Here is a 12,478-nt window from a genome sequence, read left to right on the forward strand (position 1 = left end):
AAGATGCTCAGGCCCTGAGTTCAAGCCCCATGACTAGAAAAAAATATAAAGGAAAAAATTTCCAGAAGCTTATGAGCGAAAGAGTATATCTCGGTACTATACATTTTATAAAGCAAACACAAAGCACCACAAAATCCTACTCAGACCTAAAGAGAATGGAAATATCTCCTTTGTGGCAAGTAGACTAAACTGGAAACCATTATAGTAACTGATATAAATCAGCCAGTAAAATACAAGAACCACATGATTTTCCTTATAGATGTAATATAAAAAGCCGATCTCACAGAGGTTGAGAGTAGAGTAGTGGATAAAAGATGCTGGGGACTGTGAAGAAAGGAAATGGTGGGGGAGGGCTAATCAATTGGTACTACATTCAAGTTATATAGAAATGAGAAGTTGGGGCTGGGAAGGTAGCTCAGTGGTAGAGCGCTTGCCTTGCATGCCAGAGGCCCTGGGTCCGATTTCTCAGCACCACATAAGCAAAAAGAAAAAAGCCGGAAGTGGCGCCGTGGCTCAAGTGGTAGAGCGCTAGCCTTGAGCTGAAGAGCTGAGGGACAACGCCCAGGCCCAGAGTTCAGGCCCCATGACTGGACCCAAAAAAAAAAAAAAAAAGATATGAGAAGTTGTCATGAACTGTTCCTAGGTAGGGTGTTATTACAATGTACATATATTTTCAAAAGCTGCAAGGAAGCATTTTGAAAATTATTGCAGAATATTGAAGGGTATTGCATTGAATTCGTAGATAACTTTGGGAAGTATTGTCATTTTCACGATGTTAATCCTCCCAATCCAGGAGCATGAGAGGTTTTTCCACTTCCTTAAATCTGCTTTATTTTCCTTTTTCAGGTTTTTAAAGTTTTCATCAAAGAGGTCCTTCATATCTGTGGTTAATTCCTATGTTACAAAAGGAGTTGCTTTCCTTATTTCAACCTTGCTCATGTCATTGTTGGCATACTGTAAACCTATTAATTTTGTGGGTTAATTTTATACCCTGCTCACCTCATGGTTGGCATACTGTAAAGCTATTGATCTTGTGGGTTAATTTTATACCCTGCTACAAGCCAGACCCAAAGAAACATAGGATGCATGCTTTCCCTAATTTGTAATAATTAGAATATAAATCTATAAGTTAATCTAATGACAGTGAAAGACAATTACATTTGGACATGATTAATTAACCAAGACTCTTAGCATTCACACAATGAGAACAAAAGGGTATATTCTTAGGAGAGGATCACAATGACTCAATACCTACATGCATATGACTGTATAAAATGATGCTTATTGAAATGAAAGAAAACAAGAGTGTTTTTTAAATTGTACTGTTAGCAACTATCCATTTTTTCTTTAATTTCTTCCTTGGTTTATTCCCTGTGGTCACTGTTTTCGATTTCTATATCTTTTGTGTCATATATATATATATATATATATATATATGTATATATATGTATATATCAGATTTGAGGAAGGGAAAGGGAATAACAGAAATGGTGAAACAAAGAGTGAACCATCTATACAGTGATACTAGACACTAAGGTTTTGCACAACCCTCTCTACATCATCTTGACAGTAAAACAAATAAATAAATAAATAAAAAGAAATGTACTCATTACTTTTGTTTTTGTAACTGTAACCCCTCTATACATCATCTTTATAACAAAATTTAAGTGAAAAAAGAACATTATTACCATAAATTAATAGCAAATTTCAATTACCACAGATGTACTAGACGATTTAAGCATTATACAATATGTATTTGCACTAAAATATTGCATGTTATCACATTAACATATACACATTCTATATTTTTGAAAGATGATGTTATCACATTAATGTATACAAATTTTTATATTTTTGTGTATAAATTAAATTTAATTTCAGAAGGTTATTTGGCATGAAGTCAAAGAAGATATGTTGAATATAAGAAACTGAATTATATGAAATATCCCCTTTGATGTTTATAATTGTCCTCAAGAAAGATAATGGGAGGAGTAAAGCCATAAACTTGTCAAAGCGAGAAGACAGGATTATTAGTTATTTGATTCGTTGAAGTCCAGTCAACCTAGACCAAAATTCTACTACATTAATTTTATTGAAGTCTTTTGTCATCATCCCACATTGTCCTTTCATTTTCAACTTAGTACAATATTTCATCATTCTTTATCAAATAAAAAATTTTGATGGTTCCTTCATCTAGTACCAACTATACCTATAACTTGTTTATTAGTTTGGTAGTTTGCACAAAACAGTGAGGAGTTGGAAGGTGAGGTAATATTCTCAACCTCATTAACATTATGAGTCAATTTATTTTCTCCAGAAGTGAGAAAATTTGAATTACTTTCGAGAAACATTTTTAAAGGAAGTAATGGTTTTTTAATAAAATAAAGGTACTGAAAATAAAATCAAAAGTAGTGGGTTAGTTGCTAAATATCCTTAGTAACCTCTAGAGGAGGTCTAATGACAGGCTCAAAGGAAAATTAGGTGCTGTAGGATTATATTTACTTTTCAAGAAGCAGCAGGAACCAGTAAGCATATATCAAATGCCAGCTAACAACTATTATTAATGAAGATTTAGCTGTAAGATTTTATATTCCTTTACAAAAGAAAGGTAAGATTTAATAAGATACCATGCCTACAGAATTATTTAGCAGAAGACATCAGCTCTACTATCATCAAAGTGTGTGGAAATATCTCAAAACCTTATGAAAACATAACAATTACCTCCTCCAGAGACTTCAACTGTTCTGTGTTTATACATTTGTTCGTACATTGTGTTCATGGAGAGATTTTGCAGAATGCTACATTGAGCAAGTGTACTGTGGGACTGCTCAGTGTTCTTTGTATGAACTACTGTGGCTCAGAAACTTTGTTAAAATATGAAGGTCAAGTATCAGTATGAACTCCAAGATAAGGACTCAAATGGTTTTTCTTTCTTGTTATTGTTTCTAACTCATTTATAAGATGATTTCTTTGTTGCTTTGTATGTCCCTCTCCCACAATATAACCCCTGTTTTCACTGTATTTGATGTTGGTATGACTTGTGGAGGGGAAGGAAAAAAACAAATTGTTTAAATAGGGATACAGGTGGACCCATTGCAACAATGAGATGCACAAGATGTTATGTTGAAAAACGAACTTTACAACTTTGGCGGAGGGTGGGGGGTGGGAGGGGGACATGGAAGGACCGGGATAATAAGGGGAAACAAGGGAGGAGGCAACAATTCTTGATAAGCAATGTACTCATTACCTTGCTCATGTAATTGTAACCTCTCTGTACGGTATTTTCACAATAAAAAAATCTTATTAGTAATAAAAAATACAGTTAGCTGCAAAAATATTTTAAAAATCATTTTATTGTACACATACATACACACATCTTTCCTAACATATTTTTTAAAAGCAAGCAGGCTATAGATTTTTGTGCTCATTAATATCACCATCTCACCTAGGATCTGGAATTTCTTTTACAGTATTGAGCTTTCTACTTTGGCATACCTCAATGATAGTTGAGAATAAAAGGAATCTGATAGGAATAAGGAAGACACAGAGAGAAGAAAAGTACCACCCATGAACCAAGTACAACTACAATAACAGTGATAGCAGTTTGTCCACAAAAACCTCATTTCTAAATTTTCCCTTGGTAAGACAGAATTTTGAGAAGCATAGATCCTCCTCCTAACACCACTTGGAAAATTGAATCCATTTGATACAAAGGGGTGGTATATAGAAGTCATGAAATTGAACCACAAAGATTTTATGTTGTGGGAAACATAATCAAGACCCTAGATATTGTCTTTCTCCATTGACACTGCATATGTGCTAAGATCTTCCTGTGACGGTATTCATGTAGCTATTGTGGAAAGATATGGAATGCAGAAAATGAGAGAGACATTGGCTTGAATGTTAGCTATATTGCCATACATAAACCAATTGCATTTTCCCTGTAATCCAAGATTCCTTCTCTGTGTACATTCAAAGATATCAGATGTCAAAAACACTAAAGATTCTTCTCATATCCTCCTCTCTTTGTAAATAAATCTTGTACATATCAAATCTTGTTTTGAGATCAACCTTTTTGAAGGCCAAAATCAACTCTAAAGACATTAGGAAATGTAGGAAAATGACAAAATCTAGGGCCTGATTTCAAACAAAAAACAATCTAGAAATATACATAGCTGTGGTTGTCCATAAAGGCAGAGGGTTCCCTTTGAAACTTACAGGCAATTTTCAGAGGCAAAATTATTTCTTTGAATTACAAACTTCCCTAGCTATTATGTTTCATTGAAAAAAAAGTAAACTGAAAAATATAATTGGTAAAAGATTAAAGTTATTTAATAATAATATTCTATAGGAACATCTCAAAAGAGTACTTGAAATAAATTTATTGCAAGGACATTGTATCTACATGACAGTTTCTACTTATAATAATAGTACTTGATATATCAAGTGTAAATTGGACAGTGTCTGCCGCGGACAGGCTCTGTCGGGACGACGGAGGACACCTAGTGGAGGAACTGGAATAGGTGGGGAGATGGCAAACAGACAACTCACACACAAGAGGAGTGGATGCTGAGTGCAATTTAATGCAGAGGATAACAAACTTTTATAGCAAAAGTCTCCATGAGAAAGGACAAAAGGTTACACAATCTTGCTGCATGGCTTCATTCTTGGGTGGTCAGCAGCTGGTCGCCTGATAGGCACTTGTTTCCGGCTTATCTCTATTTTTAAGAAATACAATGGGTTTCGATGTTTATCATCAATTAACCATTACCTTTTTTTTATAGAGGCCTTAACTGTCTCATAAGATCTTTTCTGTTCCTTCTTTAATAGTAAGCACCACAATGTTTGTCACCAATTAACCTCTACCTTTTTTCTATAGAGGACTTAACTGTCCCATTAAGATCTTTCCTGTTCCTTCTTTAATAGTAAGCACCAAGGAGGCCTAGATCTAGCAAGTCTCTTAGTAAATGAAAGAGAGTAACAGGAAGTTCTAAGTAACAGGAAGTCCTAAGTAGTTATCTCAGCAATTGCCATACATTCTTTCTGTTCTAGCTGCACCTACAGCTTCTTGTAAATCTCTTACCAACAATTCCTTCTGCTGAAGTGGCGTCGTGAAACCCCCAATACTTTTATATTTACTTATGACTTGTCTACTAGCCTCCACAAGAGGGGCTTTCAGGGTAGCACTTAACTCTGGTGAGTTAGTCATATTCTCAGGACACTCATCGGATGTTGGAGTCGTCAACACTCTTAAGAAAGAGCTTTGAATAAGGGAACGTTGACAATGAGTAAGTACTATGAACAGCAGAAACAGTAAAAGATTAATAGGCACTCTTATACAGTGAAGAAAAGAAAAACAAGAACAGAAACACATCTTTCCCAGGGGCTTGCCAGCCTTTCCAGGAGGTAGGCCTCTTTGAAGCCCCATTCTCTGAGGTAGACTTCGGTGAAGTCCCATTCTCAGAGATAGCTCTCTGTGAAGCCCCATTCTCAGGTCTGAAAGCAGGTTTCCCATGCTAAGCAGACTCCACCGGAGTAGGCGTGGCAAGTGTCAGAACATCTCAATGATTAAAGAAAGCCTTTTCTCTTGAGGTCGTTGATAGCGAAAAAGTGTGAAGATGTATTTTTTCATATGACTATGTAAACATTACTGTAAAATCCAAGTTAAAAATAATGTACTTACCATGCAAAATATGGACTGTTCAAAAATTCCAAATTCCAGTTACCTATAGTAAATTCCTACTTTTTAATTTTTTTATCAAAGAATATTCAAAATTTTGGGAAAACGTAGTTCTTTCATTTTCTACCCAGGTATTTAAGTAAGCTTGAGTTTTGTTCATTTATATGAATTAAAACAGATGAAATTATTACATATAAAATGTAGAAAAATATATAAGAATATAGAGATGTGTTTCACTGGCTCAGTTTTCTAATCCTAGAACCTCAGGAAACAGATTTAGGGAATGGAGGGTAAAAACAAGTGAAAGCAGAAAAATCTGTGAGACTATCTCCAAAAATAACCAGAAAAAAAACATGACTGGGTGTATGGCTCAAGTGGTACAGTGCCAGCCTAGCAGCCATGAGGTATAAATTCAATCCCCAGTAGTACAATTACAATATAATACACATATATATATATTTGTCTTTTAATTTAGATAATAGATTTTTGCAAAAATATAAGCAATGCCACTTTCTTATTTTTATATTTTAGAAATAAGAGTTTTTATTAGTCTATTAGTATATCCCTATTCTTTAAATACAAACAAATCTTGATACCAAAGTATTTGATATTTGGTTACCTAGAAAATTAATTTTCATCATTTCAGAGTGTTCAGTAATTTATTATTTTCACAGGTTTAAACTTTTTCATTTTGCTTGTCATTTTCTGAACCAATCTTTTTCTTCTATGACTGTGTACACTTTATGCCTCAACTAGCAATAGCCCCATTTCATGGTGAGCCCTATTCAAATGTCAGGATTCCATTCCAGTGACACCTGAATAGATGAAACCACATAAATAACCCCTTTTTCTTCTTTGTCTCCCTCATTGTCCCTGAACAATGTTGCATCCTGATTCCTGGGATGACTTCCAAATTTTTTAACCTATACTTGTTTTTGATCAAAATTGTACTTGTTCCCCATTAGGTAGTTCTCAAATGATAGGTTACTGTTAACATAGTTATTTCTTAGCATTGATATCAAGAATAAGGTACATGAAGTTTATTTTTCTATTTATTTTTGGTAATGATTTTTCAAATATTTTGTTTGAATGACATTTGTTATTTATATGTATAATTCAGATCAGTGCACTATTTCAATATGTGCATGAAGTATGCACAAATGAAATCTACTTTTTCTTTATCTTTACTATCTTTCTGTGTCTTATTTTACTTTACATAATGATTTTCAGTTTCATCTGTTTTTTTCCAAATTATGGTTCAGTGTTCTTTATGGTTGAATAATATTTTATCAACTTTATACACCAAATTGTCTTTATTCATTCATCTGTTAATGTGAGTAATACATAACAAACATGTGAATACTGTCTGTTGCACCATTTATGCTACTTGATGATGTTCTCTGGGTTTATTAAACTGTATTTGGCATCTGATATGATTTAGAGACATTCTTTTGTTAATATTTTTGTTGATCTTCTTTTTTTTGGTCGTGAGGCCTGAACTCTGGGTCTGGGTGCTTCCCTCAGCTGTTCAGCTCAAGGCTAACGCTCAACCCCTTGAGCCACAGCACCACTTCAGGCTTTTTCTCCTTATGTGGTGCTCAGAAATCAAACCCAGGGCCACATGCATTTGAGGCAAGCACTCTACCACTGAGCCACCTTCCCAGCCCCATTATCTTGTTATTATTTTGAAATGTTTCTTCCATTCCTTGGAATGTTTTATTTTTCTGATTTTCCAGTTTCATGTATTTTTCTGTTTGTTCAGTCATTATTTTAACTAAAATCAGAAGAAGAAATAATTTGAAGAGATGAAGCATGGTATTTGGACCAAAGGAAATGCTGTTTATAAAAGGAAAAAATGCTAAAATAACAGTATGTGTTAGAAAAATGGAAAACAATTCTTTAAGGCTGGATAATAATGAACATTACACACTACAGTGAGAGTGAAAGACTGTGAAGAAAGCAAGGTTCAACTTAAGGGACCTCAGAACAGCATGTCTACAAATTTGGATGTTCTTTTGGATAATGGAAGCTTTCAAGATTATTATAGAAAAAGGGATGCAATTTGAATTGCTCCTTAAGAAACTCAAAACTCTTTTTAAAATTTTTTTATTTTTATTTTTTATTGTGAAAATACCGTACAGAGGGGTTATAGTTACATGAGCAAGGTAATGAGTACATTTCTTATCAAGCACTATTGCTTTCTCCTTTGTTTCCCCTTACCATCCCTACCTTCCCATCCCCCCCTCCCCCACCAAAGTATTAAAGAAGAAACTCAAAACTCTCAGCAAGTAAAACAGAAAGGCAGGCAGGCATGGGGTGATGTTTGCTTATAGGATTAGCTACTGAGGAAGTTGAAGTGGTAGAATCACTTTAGTTAGGAGTTTCAGGTCAGCTTAGGTGAGAGGAAGACCTCATTCTAAGTTATTAAAATCACTCACAATTCCAGCTAAAACTGAGGGGTTACAGTTACATAAGTAAGATAGCATTGACATTTCTTGTCAAACTTGCTACCCCTTACCTCATTTGTCTCCCACATTTTCTCCCCTTCTACTTCCTCCCCACTAGTTGTACAGATCTTTTCCAACATATTTTCTTGTATCGCTATTGCATTGGCTCCCCCTTTGCCCTTTGTCTCGACATTTTGTTGTTCCCCTTCCCTTCCCTAATTCAGAAAAACATATATAGCATACCCAGGGTACCAAAATGAAATACAGTGACAATAGGGGATAAACCATAGTGGGAAAAAACACACAAAAGAAACAAAAAAATCTACATAGTACATTGAAAACAGCAACAACAAAGAAAAACCTTTTATGTCCATGGCTTAGGGTTCATTTCTCTTAGCATCATCTTACATGGTCATATGTACACACTATGTAGTTATTCTGCTCATTTGCTAGGAATATCCTATACATATACTAATAATTACAAATGAGGAAAACCATGGGACCTATGTTTCTTTGGGTCTGGCTTACTTCACTTAATATGATATTTTCCACGTCTTTCCATTTCCTTACAAATTGGGCAGTGGCATTCTTTCTGATGGAAACAGAATTTCATCTCTTCTTAGTAGCCTACAAAGATAACAGGATTTCCCAACAGCCTCCTTCACATTTATCCACAGTCTGTTTAGTTACTTTATAAGTTTAATATTAGCTCTGTTTTCTGCTGTTCATGTGCAGTTCTACTCTGCTGTGTATGGTTGAATACAATTAATAAAATATAACATATAAAGAGCCATTTACAAACTGTGTCAATACAGTCTATTTTTATTATTGTAAATCTATTAAGAAATAAAAATCATAACCTGTATGTTTCTTTGGGAGGTATTTATTTTGTATTTCAAATACAAACATCATATTATTGTTAAACATCATATTATTGCTCACTTTCACAAGTAAATATACAAGTGAAAAATTTGAAACCAAAATTGTCAGTTACTTTAATAATTATTGATTTGGAGATTTCTGTTGATTTCCCCAACTATCATTTTTCTCTCTCTCTCATTTCTAATATTTACTTACTTATTGCTCTATTAGGGATTGAATTCAGGGCCTTTATTACTTTAAACCAACTCCCAGGTGTTTTGTTTTGTTTTGTTTTTGCTTTTGTCTTTGAGACACAGACAATTGTGGGGAAAATGTAAAAATTTACTTTTTTATTTTTCTTTAATTTTTTAGATGAATGAAATTTTCTTACTAGATAATATAAAGCAGAAGAAATTTGTATGAAAGATACTGTACTTAGAGTTTAGTTCCAATGGTTCTCTCCTGTAATCCCTACTGTTCAGGAGGCTGAGATGTGAGGCTTAGATTTTGAATCAGCTAAGGCAGTAAATAAAATTCCTGAGAATCTTACCTCCAATTAACCACCAAGAAGTTGGAAATGGAACTGTTGGTCAAGTGGTAACCTTTAGCAGAAAATATTAGAACAATAACCAGGACCTGTGTTTAAGCCCCATGAATGGCACAAAAACAATACTATACTTGAAATAATAGAATATACAAAAATGAAATCTTCCAACCTATCCTCTTCTCTAACTGTGATGCTGTTATAATGGAAGACCCTGAAGTTACTTCTCCCACCATCCAGATTGATAAATACAAACACTAAAGTTACTCTTATTTGTGCACTCCCAAGTGAATAGTCCTGTCCTAACTTGGTTATCCTTTATTATAATGTGCTACTAAGCATTATTTACAGATATACCTAGAAATTCAATTAGCAACCATAAAGTAGTGACATTATTTAAAATGACTATTAAAGGCTCTGGTAGTTGCCCTAAGACCACAGAGAAAGTGTATAAAAATTATTTATTTATTAATCTTCTAAATGTTGGTGACCATAAGAAGAGCTTGTGGCATCTTGGCCACAGTCTAATTTTTTATTCTTTAACTTAAACTCACTTAGATGAAAAAGTTCCACAGCTACAAACGAATGTAAAAAATTAGAGGCTACCACCTCTTCACTGATCTCCGTTCATAGAATAAGTATGTTAGTTTAATCTGAGATGAGCAGGCTACTGTCCCCATTTCTAGCACAGACATGTTGCCAGAAAAAGGGGCAAGCCCTGAAAGCAGATGGCTTTGAAAGTCTTCTCAAACAAATGGCGTCATTGGAAGTAGAGTGCAGGAATAACCAAGGTGACAATTGCTCCTGAAAACAAAATGAAAAAATTCGTGGTAAGCAAATAAGAGAAATAATATCTCTAGGATAGCAATATATGAGCTATGGGCTAGGTAGTTTACAAATGATAATTATGGAATGTTTCCTCCTTGGGTCAAATCAAAATTTTAAACCCGGCTTAGAAAATACCACTAGAAAGTGGACAATATTTATTTTCATAGTATTGTGGAACAGTTTTGTGATTTTGGAAGGTATGAAAAATAGAACAGTCAGTGGCAATTAGTGTTACTAATAGCCAGATGAGATACAAAGAGAGGCAACAACAAAGGTAAAGGAAACAATTTCTCTACAATGTCTATCCAAGTGACTCAACGAATCAGAGGTAAAACAAGCTGGTAGAACTTTGGTTCAGTGTCAGTACAACAGTGTACCATGTGTAGGTATTCGATTAAAATATGCAAAGAAACAGGAAATTTGACCCACACATGGAGAAAGAACAAGCAGCAAGAACTACATGATGGTAATATTTAATAAACATATGGTGTACCTAATAAGCAAAATCTATCATCCACTTAAAGCTTAGTTCTCAGAGCTAAGGTAAACCATGCTTGAATAAGCAAAATAATGCATGAAGACAATACTTCATAAAATACAGAATATCTTTAAGGAGATAGAAATGACAGAACGGAATAATAAATTCTACAGTTGATAGTTTAACAAATGAAATAAAAATTTACATGCAAATGTTGTATTTGAAATAGTAAAGGAAAGAATTATATAACTTAGAAGACTAACAGGTTTCTTACCTAAACTAATGTAGACCAGAAGCCATTGGGATTAATTGTTCAAAGTGCTGAAAAAACTTTAACCAAAAAACTTGCATCCAGAGAAAGTTTTCAAAATTGAAAGAAATAATAACATTCCAAGATCCATGCAAACTGAGAAAATTTCTTACCAACAGACTCAAATTATGAACATGCTAAAGGTATTTGTTTAGGCTGAAAAGAAATAATGAAGATAGTAATGCAAGTAAGTCTCACAAAACACAGTGATTAAAGATAATTAAGCAATTATAAAAGACAATACCTGCACATATATCTACTTCTAAGTAATTTATATGACATACTATATAAAATAATATATACTTGATAAAATAAATCATTTTTTCTGTTGGCTTTATAAGGTATAGAAATCTGTTTTGCAAAAAAACATACAAAACATAACACATAGAAAGTTGTTTTGACATGAGAAATTGAGACCAGCTAATTATACAAATCCATGAGCAAATGAAAAGATTCAGGAATAATTAACAAGTTTAATATTCACACTATAAAAATAATTTATACTCTTTTGAGTTTCTATTAGATAAAATTATGTAAGGTAGTAATTAAAATAATGAATCTTAACATTATAAAATATGTGAATTTAATATGTATTATTAATATTATGAAATGGTGAAAAGAAATCAAATTTTTTAGGAGTGACATTTTTATATCTAAGTGCAATTAAGATAACATGCATTTGAAATAATTCCTGGTAAGTTAAATTTTCCCAAGAAAAATAGCAAGTATATTGTCAAAGATCATTTAAAGAATTAAAATGTTAGGAGAGAAAACATTTACTTAATGTAGAACTGCCTTTACTGTTTGCTAAGATAAGAGAAGTTATATACTGGAGAAAAAAATAAATGCTTTCTCTTAAAAGGGAGCAGTCAGAGAATAATAAATAGATGTTAAGAATTAAGTATTATTAGTCCAGAAAATTAAAAAAAAATCAATACTTAATTTAAAAGATAACATTGAGAAAATATTTTAGATATTAAAAGAAAAAGAGAAGATATATAAGATGGAAAGATTTGGGATTTTTCTTTTAAACTTTTCAAGTAGAAGATCATTGTGGCACGTTTATATGCTTGAATAACAGGGATTCTAAGAAGAACTGAGAAAAAAGAGGTAGACTGAAGTATATCAATCAATAGAACTGACATGTATAATTTTATCAGATTCAAAGATTGCAGCACAATGAAAAATATGAAAATGCTCATGATAATCAAGAAATGCTTGATGATATTGAATAAGAGAAAAATGAAGTTTTCAAAACTTATTTCTGACTATGGTGGAGCAACATGGACGAGGATAGATAACTTGTGGAGGAGATGGGGAAAAACAAGTC

Source organism: Dipodomys ordii, unplaced genomic scaffold (assembly GCF_000151885.1).
Source record: "Dipodomys ordii isolate 6190 unplaced genomic scaffold, Dord_2.0 Scaffold89, whole genome shotgun sequence".
NCBI classification, from domain to species: Eukaryota; Metazoa; Chordata; class Mammalia; order Rodentia; family Heteromyidae; genus Dipodomys; species Dipodomys ordii.